The sequence below is a fragment of the Oncorhynchus clarkii genome, chromosome 25, assembly GCF_045791955.1.
Source record: "Oncorhynchus clarkii lewisi isolate Uvic-CL-2024 chromosome 25, UVic_Ocla_1.0, whole genome shotgun sequence".
In the NCBI taxonomy this organism is placed as follows: Eukaryota; Metazoa; Chordata; class Actinopteri; order Salmoniformes; family Salmonidae; genus Oncorhynchus; species Oncorhynchus clarkii.
In genome coordinates this window covers 32,651,823-32,673,810 of record NC_092171.1, presented here as the reverse complement: position 1 = coordinate 32,673,810, position 21,988 = coordinate 32,651,823, and the positions used below count along the sequence as shown (strand labels likewise).

At 41.7% G+C, this 21,988-nt stretch overlaps 1 protein-coding gene across 1 annotated transcript in view; it reads left to right on the top strand.

The window, feature by feature from the left end:
• Positions 1 to 5,378: 5,378 nt before the first annotated feature.
• LOC139383756 (leucine-rich repeat transmembrane protein FLRT2-like) overlaps positions 5,379 to 21,988 on the top strand; it is a 51,753-nt gene continuing 35,143 nt past the window's right edge. Inside the window, exon 1 of the mRNA XM_071128318.1 lies at positions 5,379 to 5,449. The gene's annotated coding sequence lies outside the window, so the exon portion shown is untranslated. The remainder of the gene's footprint in view (positions 5,450 to 21,988) is intronic.

Here is a 21,988-nt window from a genome sequence, read left to right as displayed (position 1 = left end):
CACTACATAGGGAATAGCGTGCCATTTGGGATGCAGACATAGACCAGTGGAAGCCTGAGCTAGCTAGACCTTATCAAAGCACTTTCTCTCACCCCGATAAACTATTAATATGTGCTTATACTTCATCTGTGGATCCACACGGCTCCATTATCGGGGGCCGATTCCGATGTAGGAATTTTCCCCTTTCCTACACACGCCTTTCCTGCACATTTCTCAGTATTTGGTATTCAGACTTACCTTTTTCAGTCTGGTAACGTGCTCTGCAGGTGTGGCCAACTCGAGCTCTATGAATAAATATCATTCAACCGTTCAATTGGGTTTTCAGTACATTTATCTTAAGATATCCCTTTAAATAAGTTGTAACTTTAATTATAATTTTGTCGACAGACTCAATAGAATACATTGAGAGAATGTGTTCAGAATATATGGATCAATGAACGTATGTAATCTGTGTTCTTTCATCTCTGTTTCAGCACCAACTGGTAGATTTAAAAATACTCTGATCTTGTAGATTATTTAGGCAAATGTTATAGTTAAGAAAGTATGTAAGAAGCATAAAAAAGCAGGTTTGGAGTGCCTTTACGCACAAAATATATTGATTAAAAAATCATATTCATCCATGCTCCAGACTCCAGGTTTAACCTGCTACGTGTGGTCTGAGTTCCATAATGATTCACATGTTCAAAATGATTGCACAAAAATGATTGCACAACCTAATTTGATCCACTAATGGTAGCGACCCTCAGGAACAACTAACCCTTACACGGACATGACAGAGGAAAGAAAGGTAAACGGAATGGAATGATGCAAAATGTAAGCTACAAATTGAAAAAAGCAAACACTAAAGTGACAGATATAAATGTATGTGGGTATTACTGACAGTGGCTCCGGATAGTCGCTAATATTTAACATTATATAAATTGTCAAATGAAACAGAGAAAATCCCACGAATAGCACATACATCAACTCGGCAGGTTCAGCCCTACAGAAGCTTAAGCTTGGGTGTTTAAACTTTATCCACGCAAATTATGAGAGCACAGAATTAACATCCAGAATAGCGGCACAGCTATTTATAGCCTACTTCAGTGTGGAATTTGAACTCTTATTTTACCAGGTAAGTTGACTGAGAACACATTCTCATTTACAGCAACGACCTGGGGAATAGTTACAGTGGGGAGGAGGGGGGATGAATGAACCAATTGGATGCTTGAAATGATTAGGTTGCCATGATGGTATGTGGGCCAGATTGGGAATTTAACCAGTACACCAGGGTTAACATCCCTACTCTTACGAAAGGTGCCATGGGCTCTTTAATTACCACAGCGATTCAAGACACCAGTTTAATAACATACCATTCGAAAGACGACACCCTACACAGGGCAATGTCCCCTTTCACTGCCCTGGGGCATTAGGATTTATTTTTTTTACTAGAAGAAGGTGCCTTCAAATAGGGCCTCAATACATGTCATGTTCATTTGATTTTCCGTTTGCTTCGATGTGACTGGTTTCACATTCATCTTCAGGGATCATAAGGAACAATTATCTAAAACAACTGCTATGTGTATTTACAATCCCCTTCTCCAATCGGATTACTCATTTACTGTACCAAGCTCTTATCAATAGCTCTTATCCATTTAGAAATTACAGTGCATAGATAATGCTGTTATTTCAATCTGAAAAAAGAAAGTAGATGCTTTTTCCACTTGTTTGCTCAACCTTATTCATGGTTTCCTTGCACATAAAGGTGGTGGAATTATGAGAGAATTAAGTCAAGGTCAGAATTTGGCTTATCTGTGGACACACCTCCTCCAAAGTTTAACTTATTCGATCTCCACACCTGAACGAATAGCGAGCGAATAGCAAGGTCAGAATACGCATAACAAGGAAATTAAGTTCTAGTTACAGGTACTTAACTCGGGCCAGAATTGGGGCTGGAATCGGGGCCGGAATTGGGGCCAAGCAGCATAAACACCAAGAGGAGAGGGCAGATTGCCTTCACCGTCCATTCCTGTTGATTTGAATTACAGTTAATCACTGTACACTACAGATATACAGTGATTTTCCATAAAGAAAAAACATACATTTTCTCTGTACCACAACTACTAACAAGTTGATAATGAGTTTCGCAACACGGACTCAAAAAGGACTCGTGTAAATAGGTTGGTTTGTCAAACAGTAAATCCAAAGTTTTAGGAAACTGCAGCAAATATACTTCTACAGCGTAACACTTTGGAGTTTGGGGCTGGAGTTTTCTATGTTATGCATACAGCATAATGACTAGCTAGCGTTCTCCAAACAGTTCCATTACCGTCGGTACTGGGAGAGGTTATGAGATGATGTCATTACCGTTAACGATGCAACGCAGATGTGTTCCACAACATTCTGATTAGACACATGATGTAGAAATAGGTCATAGCAAGTCATATAAGAGGACCGTTAATTGACCCTTTTTTAACTGTTTTTCTTACACTGATCTCTGTCTCTCACACACACACACACACACACACACACACACACACACACACACACACACACACACACACACACACACACACACACACACACACACACACACACACTCTCTCTCTCCACATATGCTGCTGCTAGTCTGTTTATTATCTATCCTGATTGCCAAGTCACTGTAACTCCAACCTACATGTACATGTTGCCTCAACTACCACGTACACCTGCACACTGACATTTGCAAATGTTCTTACTTTTTAGCTCTGCATTGTTGGTGGACGGCTCATAAAGTAAGCATTTCTTGGTCAAGCCTACACTTGTTGTATTCGGTGCATGTGACAAATACAATTTGATGGATTTGATAGACTACTGTATGGATTTGATTTTATATGACAGCGCATCACAGTGTAATGAACCTGTGGAAAGCCCCTTCCAAACACATCACACTGTAATGAATCTGTGGAAAGCCCCGTCTAAACTCATCACGCTGTAATGAATCTGTGGAGAGCCCCTTCTAAATACGTCACACTGTAATGAACCTGTGGAGAGCCCCTTCTAAATACATCACACTGTAATGAATCTGTTGAGAGCCCCTTCTAAATACATCACACTGTAATGAACCTGTGGAGAGCCTCTTCTAAATACATCACACTGTAATGAACCTGTGGAGAGCCTCTTCTAAATACATCACACTGTAATGAACCTGTTGAGAGCCCCTTCTAAATACATCACACTGTAATGAATCTGTGGAGAGACCCTTCTAAAGACATCACACTGTAATGAACCTGTGGAGAGCCCCTTCTAAAGACATCACACTGTAATGAACCTGTGGAGAGCCCCTTCTAAATACATCACACTGTAATGAACCTGTGGAGAGACCCTTCTAAATACATCACACTGGAATGAACCTGTGGAGAGCCCCTTCTAAATACATCACACTGTAATGAACCTGTGGAGAGACCCTTCTAAATACATCACACTGTAATGAACCTGTTGAGAGCCCCTTCTAAAGACATCACACTGTAATGAACCTGTGGAGAGACCCTTCAAAATACATCACACTGTAATGAATCTGTGGAGAGACCCTTCTAAATACATCACACTGTAAAGAACCTGTGGAGAGCCCCTTCTAAATACATCACACTGTAATGAATCTGTGGAGAGACCCTTCTAAATACATCACACTGTAATGAATCTGTGGAAAGCCCCGTCTAAACTCATCACGCTGTAATGAATCTGTTGAGAGCCTCTTCTAAATACATCACACTGTAATGAATCTGTGGAGAGACCCTTCTAAATACATCACACTGTAATGAACCTGTTGAGAGCCCCTTCTAAATACATCACACTGTAATGAATCTGTGGAAAGCCCCGTCTAAACTCATCATGCTGTAATGAATCTGTGGAGAGACCCTTCTAAATACATCACACTGTAATGAACTTGTGGAGAGCCCCTTCTAAATACATCACACTGTAATGAACCTGTGGAGAGCCCCTTCTAAATACATCACACTGTAATGAATCTGTGGAGAGACCCTTCTAAATACATCACACTGTAATGAACTTGTGGAGAGCCCCTTCTAAATACATCACACTGTAATGAACCTGTGGAGAGACCCTTCTAAATACATCACACTGTAATGAACTTGTGGAGAGCCCTTTCTAAATACATCACACTGTAATGACCCTGTGGAGAGCCCCTTCTAAATACATCACACTGTAATGAACCTGTTGAGAGCCCCTTCTAAATACATCACACTGTAATGAACTTGTGGAGAGCCCCTTCTAAATACATCACACTGTAATGAACCTGTGGAGAGCCCCTTCTAAATACATCACACTATAATGAACTTGTGGAGAGCCCCTTCTAAATACATCACACTGTAATGAACCTGTGGAGAGCCCCTTCTAAATACATCACACTGTAATGAATCTGTGGAGAGACCCTTCTAAATACATCACACTGTAATGAACTGGTGGAGAGCCCCTTCTAAATACATCACACTGTAATGAACCTGTGGAGAGACCCTTCTAAATACATCACACTGTAATGAACTTGTGGAGAGCCCCTTCTAAATACATCACACTGTAATGACCCTGTGGATAGCCCCTTCTAAATACATCACACTGTAATGAACCTGTTGAGAGCCCCTTCAAAATACATCACACTGTAATTAACTTGTGGAGAGCCCCTTCTAAATACATCACACTGTAATGAACCTGTGGAGAGACCCTTCTAACCAATACAGACACCATAGCTAGCTACATAATAAATGGTTCACTTTGACCTCATAAAACCTTTCCACTACAAGCTTCTCTTCCTCTTTTTTGGGAACCACTCATTGTTCTCAAGAGTAGCATTTACCCTTCCTTGATCTATCTCTGAGGAGGCTGTGGTTCAGTTCTAAAGCCTGGGGAGTTTTAGCATGTCGGATGGATCATCACATGGTCTTCATCCGTGAGAGACAGTGGAGAGAGGGGTTCGCTGTACTACCGAGCCAACCTCAGTCTCCTGACTCCTCAACCATCCTGGCCATTCTCTATTTCTCCTCTCTCGCTTTTGTTCTATGGTGTTCCCCAGGCTCTCTTTCCTTCAAGAGGCCTGGAAACCCGACCCTACTATAGTCATACTGTGCCTGTGAGCTCATCGCTAGCTGGGCTTATAGGTTAAATAAAAAGGAAGTTGAGAATCCAACTGGATGTAGGTTGCCTGCCTATGGAGGGCTGGTCCAGGGCTGAGGGGGAGTTGACGGAGGTAGGGAGGGAGAGGGTTAAGTTACACCAGTGGAAGAGAAGGAAAGGCTGAGGTGTTGATCTCACTGAGAAGTCGCCTGTGCCGCTGAGCAGTGCCCCGGGTATCCCACTCTCTCTCTGAACGTTTACAAGTCATCCGTTCAGGACGGGGACTGGGAAACACCCCAGAGGACCGTGAGACCCCAGGAATTCAGGGTCCCTGACTGTGTACCAATCAGCAGCGCTAGAGAAGGTATAGAGCCAGTCTCCTAATTACCTGCTGTAATGACTGTGTACCTACGGGGCACTGTTAAATTGCTGCTGCATGCACTTAAGGCTGGGCAATAAATAAAATGTATTATGTTGATGTTTAAGACAATTTCGCTAGAGGTTAAATAGTAGTAGGCTATGAGCAGACAATGAACAACAAAAATATATTCAGTTATATTCAAAGTTGAGATCAAATGTGAAATGAGAAACCATATTCAAAGTTATTTTGAAAGTTATATTCAAAGTTATATTGAGATCAAATGTAAAATGTGTATAGTACAAGGAAGAACTGAAGCTGAAAGTGCTCATATACATGTAAGAGTAGTTTTATAGATGGTTTGAATTCTTGCTGGGCTGTCATTTATTATATCCCAAAGACACATCGTGAACACATACTGCACTTCTGCAACTGTGTCTTAGTATATTGTAAGGCAATCTATTGGAAATACAGTATTATACTGTCACTTTATTTATTTGGTTGAGTGAATTTATATTGCGGTATTTTATTTTATTTAATGCAAAAATGATGAATTAATTAAATAATTACTAGGTATTTACAGACAGAATACTTATTAAAATTGAACTTACACAGTATTAACATATAAATGATTTGCTTGTTTAATCAAGCACTGCTTGACTACTACACCGTTTGGTTCTGGGTTGCCATGTAGTTGCACATTTGAGTACCCTTACTATCATACAATCGCCTATTGGAAACAGTAGTGTAAAATACTGTGCTACCACAAAATGTAATTCACTGAAAACACATGGATGTCATCTAGTCTGATCTAATGGATTGATGTTAGTTCTTTGAATCTGAACAAGAAGTCAGAATAACTACTGACGGACGTCCGTCCATGAAATCCCTGAAGCGGTTCACCGTTTCTCCACTACTGGGAATTTGTAGCTGCGAATAAAAGATTCAAAACAACACAGACAGAACCAGATCACATTGTTACATTAGTTGCTTCATTCATCAGAATATAAATCAAATTAAAGTATAATTGGGTCGGGCTTCACTACAATGCCTCTCGTGTGTGTGTGTATGTGTGCCTTTGTATGTGTGTATTGCACATCTCTGCTTTCCTATTGTGTTTGCAGCCATCCACTTGTGTTTTACAGTGTATTGATCGCAGGTGAAAACACAGTAATGGTTTCTATCCCATCAGTGCCTCGGTTTAGCTGTTTGCCCTGCAGTTCTATTTACTGACATTGATTAATGAATTCACATACTACCTCAATCATTACAACCTGGACAGAGCTGTTCAGAGGAATAGTCAAATTCATATGGTCCATATTGTGAAGAAATACATCTCAGAACTTGTGAAAGATAACAATGAAAACTACACTGCAATTTTTACTGTAGATATATTTTACCATTAGAATGCATTGACTTGCCCTTTTACCAAGGTAAATAATCTTAGTGCACTAGCAGATCATTTTTCTTATTTAAAAAATAAAATATACAGCATATTTTTTAAAAGCTTTACACAAGTGGTGTAAGATCATTAATCTAATTTCAAGTTATTTGATCTTAATAAGACATGTTACCAAGACAAATTCCCTTAATGCACTGGCAGATCCTTTTTTTTACTTAAAGCTAAAAGGCTAAAAGGCAGAATATCTTAAAACAATACAAAATCTCTTGATGCATTTTCTGATTAAGCTAAATCAACGCAAAACAAGTCAAATGCGCTTTCTTGGTGAGCCAATTTTTTCTTTAATTTAATTATGTTAATACATTTTAAAACAATCTAGGTAATTTATAACGTTGTTTGCATATTTAATGTTTTTCAGCAAAAATTAGATAGAATAGAATGCAAACTTTTACCAGCAGTTGTTGTTTTAGAGTTCGACATTTAAGTTATATCTAGTGCCTGAAGAAGTTTTGGAAATGTTTTTTTTTACAAAAAATAAGTCACTGTTTAAAATGAATCCTATGGCTCCCAGCCATTTATAATGTGATGAAAATGCATTTATGTTTGCTACTACTCTGTATGTTGACAAAAGCAACAATCCCTTCTAGGGTTTATGCTTCGCTTATGTCACAAAAGTCACTGAGGATTGTTATGTTGCGAGACATGTGACAGTGGCAGACTGCTGACATACCAGCTTCACTGCTGGCCGGGTCGCTGTGGACAGGTGGCAAATGCCGCTGGGTTTGTGGAGAGATAAAACACTGGAAACAAATACGCACGCACGCACGCACACACACACACACACACACACACACACACACACACACACACACACACACACACACACACACACACACACACACACACACACATACTGAACATGACCATTGACAGTGCAGTCATTGGGTACCTAATGACTACAAGACTCACAGTGAAGTATATCTGTAGATCTCCTCTCCCTGGGCTGCAGGGCTGGTTGGATGCTGGTTTCCCTGGCTTTGGAGACAGTTTAAAGTGGCTTCCAGCCCCAGGGCAGAGCTAAAATATGCAGCAACAACACTCTGTAGGAAAATGAAAGTGAGAGCAAGTCCTGGATGGTTCCAGGGGTATTCTCTTACACAAATGAGGGGAGACGTATTGAGGCTAAGCAGTAGCTTGGGGTCTTCAACTCCCAGACTGTGAACAATATCAGGGCATGGGATGTTATTGGGGGGGTTCTCAAGTTAGCTGTTCACCAAGTGCCTTGTCCTCGTGTCCTGCTTACCGTGTTTAGTTATTTTTGGGCAGATTTTCCTACCCCTCAGCAGATCTCTAAAACGTACAGACAACTACACGAACGAAGAGTATGAGACTGAATACATTTTCACCTAATTTTAGAGAGTTGTCTGCGTTTCTCTATAGAGTATGTAGTGAGTAGGTATCGTTATATGAAGCAAAAATACTGGTCTGATGTTTACAGTGCCTTGTAAAAGTATTCACCCCCTTGGCGTTTTTACTACTTTGTTTCATTATAACCTGCAATTTAAATAGATTTTTATTTGGATTTCATGTAACGGACATACACAAAATAGTCCAAATTGGTGAAGTAAAAAAAAGAAAAAAGATAAAAGAAAATAAAAGTGGTGTGTACATATGTATTCCCCCCCTTTGCTATGAAGCCCCTAAATAAGATCTGGTGCAAACAATTACCTTCAGACGTCACATAATTAGTTAAATAAAGTCCACCTGTGTGCAATCTAAGTGTCACATGATCTGTCACATGATATCAGTATATATACACCTGTTCTGAAAGGCCCCAGAGTCTGCAACACCACGAAGCAAGGGGCACCAAGAAGAAAGCAGCACCATGAAGACCAAGGAGCTCTCCAAACAGGTCAGGGACAAAGTTGTGGAGATGTACAGATCAGGGTTGGGTTATAAGAAAATATCTGAAACTTTGAACATCCCTCGAGCACCATTAAATCCATTAATAATAAATTGAAAGAATATGGCACCACAACAAACCTGCCAAGAGAGGGCCACCCACCAAAACTCACAGACCAGGCAAGGAGGGTATTAATCAGAGAGGCAACAAAGAGACCAAAGATAACCCTGAAGGAGCTGCAAAGCTCCACAGTGAAGATTGGAGTGTCTGTCCATAGGACCACTGTAAGCCGTACACTCCACGGAGCTGGGCTTTACAGAAGAGTGGCCAGAAAAAAAGCAATTTCTTAAATAAAACATGGTTATGTTTTTCATCGGCAGGGACTGGGACACTGGTCAGAATTGAATGAATTATGGATGGCACTACATACAAGAATATTCTTGAGGAAAACCTGTTTCAGTCTTCCAGATATTTGAGACTGGGACAGAGGTTCACCTTCCAGCAGGACAATGATCCTAAGCATACTGCTAAAGCAACACTCAAGTGGTTGAAGGGGAAAGATTTAAACATCTTGGAATGGCCTAATAAAAGCCCAGTCCTCAATCCAATTGAGAATCTGTGGTATGACTTAAAGATTGCTGTACACCAGTGGAACCCATCCAACTTGAAGGAGCTGGAGCAATATTTCCTTGAAGAATGGGCAAAAATCCCAAGTGACTAGATGTGCCAAGCTTATAAAGACATACCCCAAGAGACTTGCAGTTGTAATTATGCAAAAGGTGGCTCTACAAAATATTGACTTTGAGGGGGTGAATAGTTTGTTTTCAGATTATTCGTCTTATTTCTGGTTTGTTTCACAACAAAACATATTTTGCAAATTCAAAGTGGTAGGCATGTTGTGTAAATCAAATGATACAAACCCCCTCAAAAATCTATTTTAATTCCAGGTTGGAAGGCAAAAAATGTGAAACAAATCCAGGAGGGGTGAATACTTTCGCAAGGCACTGTAGGTCTTTACACCTTATGATCAGGTTAGATAGAGCGTTTAAAAAATACAAGATTGTTGCTGAATTGAAGTGAATCAGCTTCGATCTATCCCGTGGAGGAGATATCTAGCTTTTGGGAAAGTTACAGAACTTTTGCTACATTAGCCAGGGCTGTAGAACGGGAGTGGAGATCAAACCAATCAATGTAGAATTATCTCTGTAATAACTGGGCAACATGTAGCATTGTTATTGATAGCTGGTGTGTTTCAGATTTTCCAAGAACATGTACTCAGAACTGGTTCCAAGATGGTAACATTAATCTCTCGCTTTGCTCCTAAAGAGTGTGTTGTGCTGCAAAGCACTTGGCCAGAAGAACATATAAGCATCATACTAGAGGCAGAGGAGGAGGGGAATAAGAACAGGAGAATATGACTAAATTCACTTTAATTGGTATTTCAAGGAGGTCTGGCAGAGTATGGTCATGGTGGCTTGTATTCTACTTTTATACATGGTGCTGCCAAGAAACAAAGCTTAAAAAGAAAAGAGGAAAAGTTCAGGTCTGCCAAGTGGGTGTGTTGCTCTGCCTCTTTATTTAATTCTTGATTCCCAATCAGCTCCATTTGGATAAGACCTCGTTTCCGCATGTTAAATTATTTAACCCCAATTAGTGGTTAGGCCTAACTCCTACGTACATCTGGCTTGTAGGCTAGCTGAAAACAGATTCAAAGTGATCCCTTTAAAACAATTCTATGTAACAATCTAAATAAATCTACTATAACAAACTTTTATTGTACTCCCAGGCAAGAAAAAATGGACACAACAACCACTAAGAAATTGGGAGACAAAGAGGATTTGGAGTTAGCCATGATAAGATCAGTAGAGACCATACTAAAGAGAAAGCATCTCATGCAAATTCCCATCGACTGATGTGGACGAGCTGCTGTATTAGCGTTAGGTCACTCAACATTTCCTCTCTCATTACAGGGGATACGTCCCAAATGACACCCTATTCCCTTCATAGTGCACTACTTTGACCAGGGCCCATAGTGATCTGGTTAAAAGTAGTGCACTAAATAGGGAATAGGGTGCCATTTGGGACATACGGACAGGGCCTTCTCCTCCTTTCTTAAAGGGGAGGTGTGGGCCCAGTTGACCCAGGTCAAATTGCAATGCCATGCTCAGTTGATTACCTGGTGGGGGCTGCTGCTGTTTAGTAAGTGGATCCCCTAACCTTGTGTCTTTCACATTAAAGAGGTGTAGTGCTGGCGGCAGATCAGGCAGAAGGCAAAGCATCGACCTCAACTGAGCTGGGGGGAAAAAGTGCGAGAAAAATAAACCGTTGCTAAGGCTCTCTCGCAAACACGTATAGAAATAGACAGACACACACACACACAAGTACACACACACAAGCACACACACAGACACTAAATCTCTGGCGGGGATGTCTCGCTCCGGCCTCCTTTTCTCTTCTCATCAGGGTTGAATGTTTTTTTGAATTGAGAATAGCCAATGAGATTTAAGTGTCAGCTGTGAGAGTGGCACACGAATGGTCCAGCCCTGGGTATGATGTAATGGTGCAGGCAGTGGGTGGCACTCAGTGGTTTAATAAGAGGGTTATAGTGCAGCTAACAATAGAACAATACTTATTCCAGTTCCGTTTTTGTGCATTTTTTTACCCATTTGAACAAAATAACCTGTTATTCTCCTTACAATCACGACATCAGATTAGTATGATGGCAGGTCATGTAGTACATTCAACTCTGAGATGTAATCATTTGGATTGTGATTTGTAGCTGAAGACAGTGGTTAGGGAGCAACATGTACATAACATTACACACCCCGCATGGCATGTGAAGATGATTATGTTGATAGAGAATTAAAAAATATGAAAAAGTTAAACAATGTATGCAGTCACTATACTGTAAGTCGCTCTGGATAAGAGTGTCTGGTGAATTACTAACATGTAAATATAAAGCACCATCTGAGAAATCTGATGCATTATGTGGGTGTGCATGTTGGTTAAATGTCACTCTTTCTGCAGTGTTCGGGTCATTTTATTTATTTATACACACACAAGAAACAAGCAACCTGGAATGCACATACACGTTTACACACACACAACCACATGTACAGTACAATGACATACCACAGAGAATGTTTTGGGGAAAATCATTGTTTTTTAAGCCTATAAATTCTGTCATGTTAAGTATCACATAAAAGCCAATATCACAGTATAAATATCAAGGACAACACTTTAATTGTATGTACATATATTAACCACTAATCATTATTCACTTAGTCGGATCAGGGATTCTAACCGGCGTCCTTATGGTTACTGGTCAAACGATCTTAACCGCTAGGCTATCTGCCACTGCTCTTTATTAACTATTAATATGCCTTTATTATAGCTAAGCTATGGCCAGTTATACATGACATATAATGTTTGAATGAGAAAATAATTAAGAAATAATATATGGCTAATAAGACATAATAAAGGCCTAATTAACTACTTATACACATACGTATAAACTACAAATTAGTGGTTGTATGTGTACTCAAGTTTGAATCTAACTGGACTGGTCAAATTGTGAAAGTACGCTGTGAGTTGCACTGCATTGCTTGTTAGCCTTGTAGTTTGTGCTAGCTGGGGAGGGCTTGTTAGCCACGTAGTTTGTGGTAGCCGGGGAGGGCTTGTTAGCCACGTAGTTTGTGGTAGCCGGGAAGGGCTTGTTAGCCACGTAGTTTGTGCTAGCCGGGGAGGGCATGTTAGCCACGTAGTTTGTGCTAGCCGGGGAGGGCTTATTAGCCACGTAGCTTGTGCTAGCCAGGGAGGGCTTGTTAGCCATGTAGTTAGTGCTAGCTGGGGTGGGCTTGTCAGAACACAAGTCACAAAAGCCTTGTGTACGCCGTGCTGCCTCAGTCTCTCCTATTGCTATCCTGTCCTCTGTTTGAGGTAGCTCACACTTCCACTCTATCCTTTAAAACAAATATTTTGTGAAGTAGTTTATATGTGCAGCAGCTCGATTATCTTGTGACACGCATGTGTTGGGCTTGGTCATGCCTGTGTGTAAGACACTCACAGGGATAAGAGCAGAAGTGGAAACAACATCTATCTCCATTTGTTCAGCTGCTGGGAGACATGATTAAGTGGCACAGATATGATCCAGAGAGACACCTCGCTCTGAGCCCCCTAAACTCAATACACACATGCGCGTCCAAGCATGCACGCAGACACACACAACACACCAGCTACACACACACACACAAACACACACGACACGCACACCAGCCACACACATACCAGCCACAAACACGCACACAATGTGACGGCTTGAGTTTCAGACCCTGGGTAGATTGGCTGGCTGCTGCTCCCTGTCCTGATTTATTGTTGCAAATTGAAATATTCCAAGAAGTGAGTCAGGTTGTGTTGGCAAGGCAACCGTCCAAGTTACAGGCTACAACATGAGCCTATTTTCATAGTATAAACTGTTTCAGCCATGGAATGATATGGCCACAAAAACAATATGAATTAATCGAGATATTGCTGAAATTTTGGCTCTAGACCTGGACTCTGGACATGGACTCTTGACTCTGGACCCTTGACCCTGGACTCTTCACCCTGGACCCTGGACTCTGGACCCTGGAATCTAGACCCCGGACTCTAGATCCCGGGGCCGTTCGGTCAGACTTCCAGTGAATTTTCCCAGGCACCAGCCGGAGTGATGGCTGGGCTGTCAGGGATAAAAGCAGAGGTGTGTAGTTAATGTTGGAGAGATGTACCGTACAGTAATCTGACCTCACTGTCAACACAGGCTATCACAGGAATGTTCCTAATACTGTCTGGCTGGGGGTTCCTGATTACTGTGAGTACAGCTTGGCACAGCCTCCTTCTAAGGTTTTCCACTGCCAGGACCCTGCTCTGCCCTGGCATAGGGCTTATAAAATACATACAATAAATACAAATTAACTAAACTGAAAAAAATGTGGGTCCATGAGTGGTCATATGTAAGAGTGCTCTGGTAATCCCATTCGTTTTTTCAGTGGGGGTCTTCTCTTTCCTTCCCTTTCCTTTCCGCTTGATGGAGTGAAATGAGTGTTCATGCCACAGTCACAGCATACGTCCCAAACGGCACCCTTTTCACTAAATAGTGCATTACTTTTAGCTTGAGCCCTATCAAAATGAGTGAACTATATAGGGACTATGGTGCCATTTAGAATGCTTCGACAGACAACGTGGCATGGCATATGTTGGCCTCTTTGAGTCATGGTCTTTTAGGTAGGGTGTGCCCATTAGCATGGCTTTACAGTCGTAAATTATGACACAGGGGTCAAGTCAGCAGTTTTATGTACAGGTAATGTACACTCACACAAATGAGCTAGCTTGCAAAACACAGGCCAGCTCTCTGTGTGCTGTCTGCACATGTGCTAACTAAAAATATCTAACCTTGAAGAAGTGGGAAGACAAGTCTACATTTTGACAGATGAAGAGTAAGGGATTTAGCTCAGCATGAGTTTGGTTTAGGGGTTAAAAGAGAATACATTTTAACAATAAATACTGTATGCATATCACAGTAGCTGTCAAAACCAAGTACAAGTTTTCTGTAGAGACAACCCACCATTTAAATAAGTCAACCGTTTGTGTAGAACATAGTGTAGCAATATTGAATTAAAAACGAACCCAACCGCACTTAGTCCATGTCCTGGAAATAGCTTTACTGTGACATACATGAGATACATGAATATGCATACTGGCAGACTCAACTCAAAGTTAGACAGCTGACTCATTGTTCAACTCAAAGATAGGCTAAGGGCACCAGGCGAGACCCAGATGCAGACACAGGAGGAAAGAGAAAGTGAGAGAGAGTGAGATGGCGGAAGAGAAAATGAGAGAGATAGATACATAGAGAGAGATACAGAGAGGCACCGAGAGAGAGATACAGAGAGAAAGATACATAGAGAGAGAGAGAGAGAGAGAGAGAGAGAGAGAGAGGGAGAGAGAGAGAGTTGAAAAACAGACAGAGAGAGGGCCATTCTCTCTACGCCAGCGGGAGATCCCAATCTCACCCTCGTTGTGGAAAATAGACATTTGCAAAGTATCATCTCCGAGCTCATTCTTTGCATTGTGATGAAAGTGTTTTGTCTGCTCTGCTGCGCGGCATACTGATAAGAGAGGCTCAGGGCTTGGCCATGGACCTTGAACTCCTTGGAAGTGTCTCAGAGTGGAGACAAAAAAGGCATCAACTAGTCCACTTGTAAACATCATGATAATCTAGTCTACCTGTAAACAGCATGGTAATCTATCATCAACATAAACTGTGGTAGGGAGAGGGATATTCAAAAAGTTTCTGTGTGGTAGTGCTTTCTCTGTGTGTGTGTGTGTGTGTGTGTGTGTGTGTGTGTGTGTGTGTGTGTGTGTGTGTGTATACGTGCATGCGTGTTTGTGTGTTTATGTGCAGGTTTTCATAGTGTTTGGTTTGGAGTGGGTTGTGTTGTCTAAGGTCAGAAGTGGTATAAAAACAAGCTAAAAGTGGACAATACATTTGTTTGACATTTTGAGAACTTCAAGGGCAGCAGGGACAGTACTGAGACTAGAAAATAAGCTCACTGGAATTTGTACATTTTCTTCCCTCTTTCCCCTCTTGGGAAATTTTGGAGGGATAAAACTATTTCACATTAAATTACAGTATGTTTCGTCAAAATCTTCCAGTGCTCTCTTGAGATATCACGTGTGACTAACGTACAAACGGACAGAGACAGATCCACAGTCCCCTCCCTGACTTCATTATGGGGGACAACAATTCCAACAAACCCACCATTCAGCATATATAGCATAATTTACAGATGATCATGAAACAAATGTCAGTGTTTCTACCCACTGACAGATGTTTGGTATGTGAGGCTGTATCTGAATCCTTCTATAAAGTAGGGGGAAGGTAGTGCCATGCACAGACAAAAAGGCTGGTGGGAAGAGCTATAGGAGGATGGGCTCATTAAAATGTCTGGAATGGAGTCATCGGAACGGAGTCAAACACGTTGTTTCCATGTGTTTGATGTTTGGTACCATTCCATTGATACCATTCCAGCCATTACAATGAACCCATCCTCCTATAGCTCCTCTCACCAGCCTCCTCTGGCACAGACCGCTCTCAGACTGCTTATGTTAAAATGTTAGTATGGGCAATCTGACAACATCCATACTGTCAGGGTGCAAAACATTTGATTCCAAATGTGGATGCACAAACTGGCAAAGAGAATGAGTTCAACCTCAGATGTTGCTAGTAAAATAAGATAAGAGATGGAATAATTTGGAGATAAATAATTTAGAAGGGTGAGAAAAAGGGAGGGAGAAAATGAGTCACAGGGAGAAGGAGAGAGCGAGGGATAGTTTTATGACATCGCCAAGTTGGTAATTGCATGCTGTCAAATAAAAACAGTTCATTAGTGGATCCTGTTGAAAGATGACCATCATGCCCTGGGGTATTACTACCCACCTCTGCCAAGATGGACCGTGATGGGAAATGTGACTGCTACCCCCACACACACATACACTCCCTCCTCCTTCTTTCCCTCCATTAAAAAAAAGCACAATACCTCTTCTTGTTTGAGGGATCTAGCTTCCAGCCAGCGTGTGGATTAATAATACAAATACGGCTAAGCCCAGTGCCGCTTGCGTTGATGTGGAGAGAGACAGGAGACAGGAGGGTTAGAGAGAGAGAGAAAGAGAGAGAGAGAGAGAGAGAGAGAGAGAGAGAGAGAGAGAGAGAGAGAGAGAGAGAGAACAACTTTAGAACACTAGTTAGCACTAGAACAGTCTGCAGCATCCGGCCTTACCCTACTAGACTCTGAAGTCAAATGTTAACCGTTTGCAGATGATCTGGTGCTTCTGTCCCCAACCAAGGAGGGCCTACTGCAGCACCTACAGTGCCTTCGGAAAGAATTCAGATCCCTTGACTTTTTCAAAATGTTGTTAGGTTACAGCCTTATTATAAAATTGACAAAAAAAAATGTCTACACATCAATCTCCACACAATATCCCATAATGATAAGGCAAAAACAGGTTTTTAGACATTTTTGGAAATGTATATAAAAAAAAGTTTAAATATCATATTTACATAAACATTCAGACCCTTTACTCAGTACTTTGTTGAATCACCTTCGGGAGCTAAAACAGGCTCGAGTCTTCTTGGGTGTGATGCTACAAGCTTGGCACAACTGTATTTTGGAAGTTTCTTCCATTCTTCTCTGCAGATCCTCTCAAGCTCTGTCAGGTTGGATGGGGAGCATTGCTGCACAACTATTTTCAGGTCTCTGTAGAGATGTTCGATCAGGTTCAAGTCCTGGCTCTGGCAGGGCCACTCAAGGACATTCAGAGCCTTGTCCCAAAGCCACTCATGCAATGTTTTGGCTGTGGAGTTACGGTCGTTGTCCTGTTGGAAGGTCAACCTTCTGTCCAGTCTGAGTGCTCTGGAGCAGGTTTTCATCAGTGATCTTGCTGTACTTTGCTCCATTCATCTTTCCCTCAATCCTGACTAGTCTCCCAGTCACTGCCTCTGAAAAACATCCCCACAGCGTGATGCTGCCACCACCATGCTTCGCTATAGGGATGGTGCCAGGTTTCCTCCAGACGTGACACTTGGCATTCAGGCCAAAGATTTCAATTTTGTTTTCATCAGACCATAGAGTCTTGTTTCTCATGGTCTTAGAGTATTTAGGTGCCTTACGGTAAACTCCAAGCGGGCTGTGATGTGCCTTTTACTGCGGAGTGGCTTCCGTCTGGCCACTCTACCATAAAATGCTGATTGGTGGAGTGCTGCAGAGATTATTGTCTCTCTGGAAGGTTCTCACATCTCCACAGAGGAACTCTAGAGATCTGTCAGAGTGACCATCGGGTTCTTGATCACCTCCCTGATCAAAGTCCTTCTCCCCTGACTGCTCAGTTTGGCCTGGCGGCCAGCTCTAAGAAGTCTTGGTGGTTCCAAACTTCTGCCATTTAAGAATGATGGTACCCTACCACAGATCTGTGCCTCAACACAATCCTGTCTTGGAGCTCTACGGACAATTCCTTTGACCTCATGGTTTGGTTTTTGCTCTGAAATAAACTGTCAACTGTCAACGGTATTGTGTGTAGATTGCTGAGGATTTTTTTCATTTAATCCATTTCAGAATAAGGCTGTAACGTAACAAAATGTGAAAAAAGTCAAGGGGTCTGAATACTTTCCCGAAGGCACTGAACAGATTCTGTCAGACTTGGGCCCTGACAGTTAATGGTGTTCCAAAAAAAGTCCAGTTGCCAGGACCAAAAAATACAAATTCCACTGAGAGACTGTTGCCCTAGAGCACACAAAAAAACTATATCTACCTGGTCCTAAACATCAGCACCACAGGTAACTTCCAAAAAGCTGTGAACAATCTGAGAGGCAAGGCAAGAAGGGTCTTTTAGGCCATGAAAAGGAACATCAAATTTGACATCCCAATTAGGATATTACTTGAATCAGTTATAGAACCCATTGCCCTTTATGGTTGTGAGGTTAGGGGTCCAGTCACCAACAAAGAATTCACTAAATGGAACAAACACCAAACTGAGGCTCTGCATGCAGAAGTTTGCAAAAACATACCCTGTGTATAATGTAATGTAAAACACCAAATTATGCATAAAGAACACAATTGTCACGATTCCCACTAATTATAAAAATCCAGAAAAGAGCTGTTAAATTCTACAACCACCTAAAATAAGTGATTCTCAAACCTTCCATAACAAAGCCCTCACCTACAGAGAGATGAACCTGGAGAAGAGTCCCCTCTGCCAGCTGGTACGGGGACTCGGCTCACAAACACAAACAGACTCCACAGAGCCCCAGGACAGCAACACAATTAGACCCAACCAGATCATGAGAAAACAAAAAGATAATTACTTGACACATTGGAAAGAATTTGCTATTTGGCCCTTAACAGCGAGTACACAGTGGCAGAATATCTGACCACTGTGACTGACCAAAAATTAAGGAAAGCTTTGACTATGTACAGACTCAGTGAGCATAGCCTTGCTATCGATCAGGCTCTCAAGATATGACAAGCTATGTGCACACTGCCACACAAAATGAATTAGAAACTGAGCAACCCTTCCTAACCTTCTGCCAAATGTATGACCATATTAGAGACTATTTCCCTCAGATTACACAGACACACAAAGAATTTGAGAACAAATCCAATCTTGATAAAATCCCCTATCTCTTGGGTGAAATACCACAGTGTGCCATCACAGCAGCAGAAATTGTGACCTATTGCCAAAAGAAAATAATGAGAATGATTTATTTCCACTTTTATTTCTTTCATCACATTCCCAGTGGGTCAGAAGTTTACATACACTCAATTAGTATTTGGTAGCATTGCCTTTAAATTGTTTAACTTGGGTCAAATGTTTTGGTAAGCCTTCCACAAGCTTCCCACAATAAGTTTGATGAATGAATTTTGGCCAATTCCTCCTTACAGAGCTGGTGTAACTGAGTCAGGTTTGTAAACTTTTGACTTTAACTGTATATACATAATATGACATTTGTAATGTCTTTTTTCTTTTGGAACTTCTGTGAGTGTAATCTTTGCTGTTCATTTTTATTGTTTATTTCACTTTTGTATATTATCTACTTCACTTGCTTTTGCGATGTTAACATATGTTTCCCATGCCATTAATGCCCCTTGAATTGAATTGAGAGAGAATGAGAGAACGAGAGAGATATGAGGGGCCTGTTTGCCTGCCTGTCTGACTGCCTGCCTGCCTATCTTCCAGTCTGTCTGCCAGTCTGTCTGCCTGTCTGTCTACCTGTCTGCCTGCCTGTCTACCTGTCTGCCTTTGATGCCTACTGTCAGAGAGCCCAAACGTTATGTTCCCACTCAGCCTGCAAAGACACAAGAAAAAGGCCATTCATTAAAATGTCCTTCTTGTTAAGCCTAGCTATCAGTTGGATTGGACACAAGCCAATCCCTGACCCCAGGGGGATTTTAGCATGTCCCAGGAATGTGCTTTGACTGGGAATGTGGAGTTCTAGAATACCCCAACTGGAGTTATCTGACATTTCTACGGAATGCACAGAATTCAAGGACACATGGAACATAGAACACACGGAACACATCAAATAGCACCCTATTCCCTATATAGTGCACTACTTTTTTACCAGGGCCCATAGGTAATAGAGTGCCATTTGAGATGCAGGCCGTGCCTGAGGGGCGGCGCTGTGTTCCTTCCCGAACATGGCTAATGCATATCTGAAACAGTGCCCACTCCGCTAGCCTTGAAATACAGTATGCCACATGCCACATGCCACATGCAATGAATTGGACAGTGCTATACTGTACATCTTGATTTATGAGTCAATTTCTCTGTTGGCTGGACTTTAATATGAAAGGCCTGGATTGTTTTGATGTATGGCTCGCTTTCTGTTGGCGTTGGACTGTCCATGTTTCAAATGTCAACATCGCATTAACAGATAAAGTAATTCACAATGTTCTGACAAGACTATTCCAGTGTAAGTCCTCACCCCCTAATTCACCACCATGAAAATCACTATGGTTCCAAAGAAGTCCTTTTGTATTTTAGTTGGTTGTCCTTGAATCCATTTTTACATTGAATTTTGCGGTCATTGAACAGACTGTAATATTGCTCTCGAGCTAATCTATTTAATCTGTAAATAATTACAAAAACAAAACTTTGTGAGGCCCTTTCAGGAGCCCATTCTCTTGCGATTAAGTTAGTCTTGGGGCCTTTAAACACACCTTTCAATGGTCTCTCTCGCCTTGGGGGCCTTAGGGGCATTTACCGGGCCTGATAAATAATGATCGCGGAGGGCTGATTTCTTAATGCTGATGTATGGCTCTGACGGGACAGGTGCTGGCTCCTCAGGTTCCTAATGCCACCGTAATTAATCTCATGTATCATGTGATTAACCTAAAGCCCAGGTAGAGTCCGGAACAGCCCAGAACAGCCCAGAACGCATGAATTATACAACGGTTAAAAATCACACTAAAAACAATTGCACATGTAGACACACACATGCAAACACACACACAGGTAGATAACCTTGTGTCTCCATTATATAAATGTTTCCTTTATCTCCCTTTTCTAGAAGATGCGACTAGTCCTATGTCCAATATTTGTTGATTATTAGTTATAGTACTTGTACTTTTCCCTGTGCAGAAGGATATGAGCCACATGTGATCCATTTGCAGCGGTATACTTCCATTAATCTGGCGTGCGAGGTGGCAGCCTGGTGCTTGGCATTGTGCTACCTGAAGAAGAGTTACACTACATGGCCAAAACTATGTGGACACTCCTTCAATTAAGAGGATTCGGCTATTTCAGCCACACCTGTTGCTGACAGGTGTACAAAATTGAGCAAACAGCCATTCAATCTCCACAGACAAACACTGGCAGTAGAAAGGCCTTACTGAAGAGATCAGTGACTTTCAATGTGGAACCTTTCTAACAAGTCAGATCATCAAATGTCTGTCCTCCTAGAGCTGCACCGGTCAACTGTAAGTGTCAACTGTAAGTGTCTAGATGCAACAACGGCTCAGCTGCGAAGTGGTAGGCCACACAAGCTAACAGAACGGGTCCGCTTGGTGCTGAAGTGAGTAATGCGTAAAAATCTTCTGTCTTTGGTTGCAACACTACCGAGTTCCAAACTGCCTCTGGAAGCAACATCAGCGCAATAACTGTTCATCGGAAGCTTCATGAAATGTGTTTCCATGGCCGAGCAGCCGCACACAAGCCTAAGAGCATCATGCGCAATGCCAAGCTTAAGCTGGAGTGGTGTAAAACTCACCGTCATTGGACTCTGAAGCATTCTCTGGAATGATGATTCACACTTCACATTGTGGCAGTCCGATGGACAAATCTGGGTTTGGCAGATGCCAGGAGAAAGCTACCTGCCCCAATGCATAGTGCCAACTGTAAAGTTTAGTGGAGGAGGAATCATGTTCTGTGGCTGTTTTTTTGTGATTCGGACTAGGACACTTAGTTCCAGTGAAGAGAAATCTTAATTTTGCTGCACAGAATGACATTCTAGACGATTCTGTGCTTCCGACTTTGTGGTAACAGTTTGGGGAAGGCCCTTTCTTGTTTCAGCATGACAATTTTTTATTTTATTTCACCTTTATTTAACCAGGTAGGCTAGTTGAGAACAAGTTCTCATTTGCAACTGCGACCTGGCCAAGATAAAGCGTAGCAATTCGACACATACAACAACACAGAGTTACACATG